General features: G+C 48.0%; 1 pseudogene; it reads left to right on the plus strand.

Moving 5' to 3' along the window:
* The window catches only part of LOC110337813, a 29,840-nt pseudogene extending 28,624 nt beyond the window's left edge, over positions 1-1,216 (plus strand).
* The last annotated feature ends 4,625 nt before the right edge of the window (positions 1,217-5,841 follow it).

Genomic DNA, 5,841 nt, shown 5'->3' on the forward strand with positions numbered 1-5,841 from the left:
CAGCTGTGGCGTACGAGCGCTTGGATTTGGTTTGATTATTTAAATAGAATGTACTTCCTCTGTCTCTCCTTGTTTTATATCAACATCTGAGGTGGCCACAACAGTATTCAAATTATCCAGGAACTTGCTCTGCAAACAGCAGACGTTCTGCCATGAGCCACAGCTGGAAAGCCCGTTTTGCTATGGAATTCTCAGCTGTCCAGATGTTCTAAGATGGTTTGGGGGGAAGATGCCAAAAGGATGTCAGATTTTTACAAAGACCTGCCAAGTCTTGGAGTGTGCTCCTTAGGAACCACTCTGGAAGAGATGCTGGGAAGTGCCCCGGGCAAGATATTCGTGAGAAAGTGAGGAAGACAGAGTTGGGTAGACAGAGGAGCTGAGCCTCAATGTAGTAGCCACTGAGGTCTCAGCCAGTCCCACAGGAGCTGGGGAGGCTCCAGACTGGGAGGAGAAGGTCCTTAGTACCACCTGTGTCAGCCTTACTCACTACAGGCTCTCATCTAAGACAGTGGTTGGAGTTTTAACACAGCTCCTCTTGTTGTGATCACTCTTGACCATGAAATTATCTTGTTGCGGTTCTCGAGGCAGCTGTCCCTCTTTCTAAGCCGGCACTCCATAAGGACGAAGCCATGTTCAGCTCGCGCGCGCCAAGATTGTGAAGCCCAATGGGGAGAAGCCGGACGAGTTTGAGTCTGGCCATCTCTCAGGTGCTGCTCGAGCTGGAGATGAACTTGGATCTCAAGGCGCAGCTGCAGAAACTCAACATCACCACAGCCAAGGAAATTGAAGTTGGTGGTGGTCGGGAAGCTATCATAATCTTTGTACCAGTTCCTCAGCTTTAAGTCTTTCCAGAAAAATCCAAGTCCAGCTAGTTCGTGGATTGGAGAAAAGGTTCAGTGGGAAGCATGTAGTCTTCATTGCTCAGGGGAGGATTCTGCCCAAACCAACTCGGAAAAGCCATACGGAAAAACAAGCAAAAGCCACACCCTAACAGCAGTGCACGACGCCATCGCTGACGACTTGGTCTTCCCAAATGAAATTGTGGGTAAGAGGATCCGTGCAAAACTGGACAGCAGCCGGCTCATGGTTCATAAAAGTCCATTTAGACAATGCACAGCAGAACAATTCAGAGCACAAGGTCAGAACTTTTTCTGGTGTGTACAAGAAGTTCACAGGCAAGGATGTTAATTTTGAATTCCCAGAGTTTCAGTTGTAAAGTAAATGACTGAATAAAGTGCCACGCACAGTATTAGAAGAACTATCTTGTTGCTACTTCATAACTGTAAATCTGCCACTGGTTATAAATCAGAATGTAAATATCTGATATGCAGAATAGCAGCCCCCAAGAGGGTCACTACCCACAGGTTAAGAATCTAGGATTTTCAAGTGTCCGCTAGCTGAGAGCAACGTCCACCAAATGACCATCTCAGCTACAGAGAAATGGATACAGGCCTGGAGAGGGGGAACTGGACCAAGACCCCTATCATAGCTAGCTTCAGTTGTCAACTTGGCACAAGCTTGGGGTCCCTTGAAAGGGGGAACCTTAACTAAAGAATTGCCCGTATCAGACCGGCCAGTTGTCATGTCTGTGGAAACATTTCTTAATTTCTAATTGGTGTGAGAGGGTCCAGGCCACTGTAGGCAGTGCCAACCTTGGGCACCTGCTCCTGGGTTGTATAAGAAAACTGTCGGAGTGAGCCACATGGAGCAAGCCAGTAAGCATCCCCCATGGTCTTAGCTTCCATTCCTGCCTCGGGGTTCTGGCCTTGAGTTCTGGCACAAGCTTCCTTTGATGGTAGACTGTGACCCACAACCCAAATTCACCCTTCCCTCTCCTAAGTTGGTTTTTGGTGAGTGTTTTATCACAGGAACAGAGAAGCAAACTAAAGCACCTACAACCATTGGAACCACTGGTCAGCGTCCTGCAGGAATTCTCAAAGCTGGAGGAGTCTGGCATCTCTCAGCCGCTGCTCGAGCTGGAGATGAACTTGGATCTCAAGGCACAGCCATTCGGACTCTATAGCCTGTGCTGGATTCTATAGCCAGTGCTGGATTCAAGGATAGACCCACGCAGGAGAGAACACTGCCACATCTAACATGGCTCTGGGGACCTAGACCTGACTGGGGTGGCAAGAGAATGAAAATTAAGACAAACCCAGAAGCAGAAAAGCTGAGGTTGGGTGGTCTGAGCTCTCAGTTGAAGAAATTTCAGCACCCTGGAAACATAATGTTTTTATTATATAAACAGAGAGGCGGGGTTAGTGCATATGGCTGAACAAGGAAGTGGGGTTATTACATGCAGATAAACAAAGGAGACAGGGCATATGGTATATAGCTGGATCAAGTAGACAGGTTTAGGTAATCTCAGTAGGAATGGTCTTTATAAGGGAACAGTCTTCAGTCCATAAATATCCAGGGAGAGAAAGTTACAGTGGACACTCTCAATATCTACATTTGGTCCAGAGGACCAAATGGCTATGCCATTTTCCTCTGAGCCTCACCCCTGGGGAGGAGGCATTGCCATTTTCTCCATAGGTCTGAGGTTCTGAGGTCTGTGACAACATGTCTTTGCCTGACGTCCACAATACACATTCACTGAGACTCTGGGCTTTCTCCACCACTTCTTACATGATACCTAGTTCAGTTCACTAAGTATGACCTCTGATGTCTTTTGGGTCGGAAAAGACATCCAAAGTGAGGGGGTTGGCTTGTTAGGTCATGCAACCAGGAACCTAGGAGCAGCCACAAAACCCAGCTAGAAGCCCAAGAGAGTCTCTAGAGCAGTGGTTCTCAACCTTCCTAATGCTGCAGCCCTTTAAGTTCCTCATGTTGTGGTTGACCCCCCGCCCCCAGCCATAAAATTGTTTTATTACTACTTCATAACAGTACATTTGCTGCTGTTACGAATCACAATGTAAGTATCTGGTATGTATGCAGGATATCTGACATGGGACCCCTAACGGGGTCGAGACCCACAGGTTGAGAACGACTGCATTAAAGGGCTAACCTTGCCACAAAGGAGCCAGGAGGAGAAACCTATCTAGATAAATGGCTTTCAGTCAGTGTGTTACAACACACATCGTCATGGGATTCCTTGAGTGCTTTCTCCCAGACAAGCTTAAGCTAGCTAGTGCCTAGATCTGCATGGGTTAGCACAGACCTGGGGGGGGGGGGGAGTCACCCACTCAGAGGCTCAAAGGAATTGTTGGGTGATCATCCCAAACAGTGAGAGAGCATATACCCCCTCCTGGAGAGGGCAGTTGAGACTCAGCCCCAAGTAGTAGCATCAAGATGGGAATTGGGTGCCCATGAGGACAATGCAATGTTGTCCAGTAAACTAGGACCCCCAAGTTTCTGTATTAAACTTCTTGGTCTTGAAATGTCAAAAATAAATTTGAATATTGTCAACACTTCAGAAGCTACACAAAGTTCATCTCTGGGTGTGTGCTTTTTTTGTTCTTGGAATATTAATGCGTGACTTCTGGTATCCACCACTCCACACCAAGCAGATGGGATACAATAGACCACGTATTGACCAATATGGATAGACTATCCTGTATTTGATAGTCCTGAGTTTGACAGTATAAGTTCTAGTGCATTACCCAGTATTGGTAGTCATAAATTGGACATGTATTCTCAATGGGAAGTCCCATTCAGTGGACATTTGTTCAACTTTAGAAATATTATGTTAGTATCCAAAACTTGGGGGTGAAATATCTCACTGGCCAAATGACCAGTGTATGTGTGTGCATGCGTGTGGTGCGCATGTATATGGAGGCTGGAGGACAACTCAGATTTCATTCCTCAAGCACCACCCACTTCATTTTAAGAGAAGATCCCTCAATGGTGTACCTAACCAGTGAGCTAGGCTGGCCAGCCAGCAAGCCCCAGGGATCCACCTGACCCTGACTCCCCCATGCTGGGATTACTCCTGTAATCTACCACACCTGCCTGCTGGGAATGGAACTCTGGTGTTTGTGTCTACAAGGTAAGCAGTTTTCCCAAGTGAGCTCTCCCCCCTACTCCCCAGTGCTTATTTTTACACCAAGTCTGCACTGAGTTGATGATGTCACACAATTATATTTATTAAGTATTCTCGACGCTGATTCCAAACCTGTTTCCTGCAGCCTGGTACTGCTCTGCCCTACCCCAAGGAAGCAAATCAACAAGAAGGCCACTTTATATTGTACCTCCAGGAAGGCACACACACACACACACACACACACACACACACACACTTCCTTCACAATCAGTCCCCAGAGGGGGACCACAGTGAGGTTTCAAGGAAGGTAGAAAGCTTAGGGAGGTGGCTCAGTCAGTAAAGTGCTTGCCATACACGCATACGGACTTGAGCTCAATGCCCAGTACACACATCAAAAGCCAGCTATAGTCGTGTGTGCTTGTAATACAGCGGTGGGAAGACAGTGGTGGGAGGGGAGGCTCCTGGGATTCACTGACCTACCAGCCTAACCTAACTGGCAAGAGCCAGGTCCCAGTGAGAGTCGCTGTGTCAAAAAATAAGGTGGACAGCATCTGAGGAATGTCACCTTAGATTGGCCTGTGGCCTATGCACATACACACACACACACACTCACAATCATACACATATACACACATGTACACATCCATGAACTCACACACGTGTTCATACACATACACACACACACACATACACACAAAGGGAAATGGGAAAGAGAAGTGGCTGGAAGGCTGGGAGGTAACAGATGGGACAGGAAAGGCTGCTGTGCATCAGGAGACACAAACACAGGCCCCTCACCTCCTACAGTGCCAAAAGACGCCTAAGCAACCTGAGAGGTCAACCCAGTGGTGAACATGTATGGTTTCCCCCGAGACAAAGATTTTTAAAACAATGATTCTCGGCCATTTTCTCCCCTCTAGAACCCAAAGAACACAGGCAACTAGTGCACAGCTCACATGTAACTTCCCCCAGCTTCCCGGATCTTTTCTAGGCCAGATCTAAGAACTGTGGAGCCTTGCAACCCACCCCTTCCCATTTCTCCTACTCCCCGCCACATCCTTGGCCTCTTCTCTTCATCTGGTGGGAACTCAGTAGTCATAAAGGAGGCAAATCAGAGGCATTGTTATCTGGGCTGAAGTTTCCATCTGGAATATCCCCCCAAGGCTATGTGTTAAGGTGTGGTCCCCATGACAGTGCAGTTGAAAGGTAAACGGGGCTTTGGGGAGGTGAGATTTAGTGAGGTCTTTAGGTCACTGGGGCTGGGTGGCCTCTGGAGGAGACGGCTCAGTTCACTCCCTCATTCTCCTGTGTTTCCTGGCCGAGGAAGTAAGTGGCTTTGCTCTGTCACGTGCTGTTTCCATTGATGGGCTGCCTCACCATGAGACAGACCGAAGCAATTGACCCAATAAGTCATGGACAGGCATCCTCCAAACCCATGAGTTTAAAGAAGTCTTTGCTATTTGTAAGTTGATTGCCCTCAGGTATTTTTCTAAGGTGGTCAGCACGGGCCCAGTGAATAACCAAGTGGAGGTGATTTTATACAGATGCAGCTGTATCTGACACCAGGTCACCATGTGTCAAAGGAGGAGACCAGGGACCCAGAATTGCCATGTAATTTGTCCAAGATCCACAGCAGGCGGGCGGCCAAGCTGGGCTTCACGCTCAGGTCTCCTTGACTCCACGTTCACGGTTGTTTATTCTTCCTAACATCGTTTTTTCAAACGTGGTTGCAGAACAAAACGGTTTGAGCAGCTGACAGCCCAACTGCTACAGGGACCAACAGACAAGGGAACTTGAACTTGTTTGTAAAACATCCAACCCCCCCACTTCCACAACCTCCCGACCCGGCTGCCCGGCACAGG

The sequence above is a fragment of the Mus pahari genome, chromosome 20 (genome assembly GCF_900095145.1).
Source record: "Mus pahari chromosome 20, PAHARI_EIJ_v1.1, whole genome shotgun sequence".
In the NCBI taxonomy this organism is placed as follows: domain Eukaryota; kingdom Metazoa; phylum Chordata; class Mammalia; order Rodentia; family Muridae; genus Mus; species Mus pahari.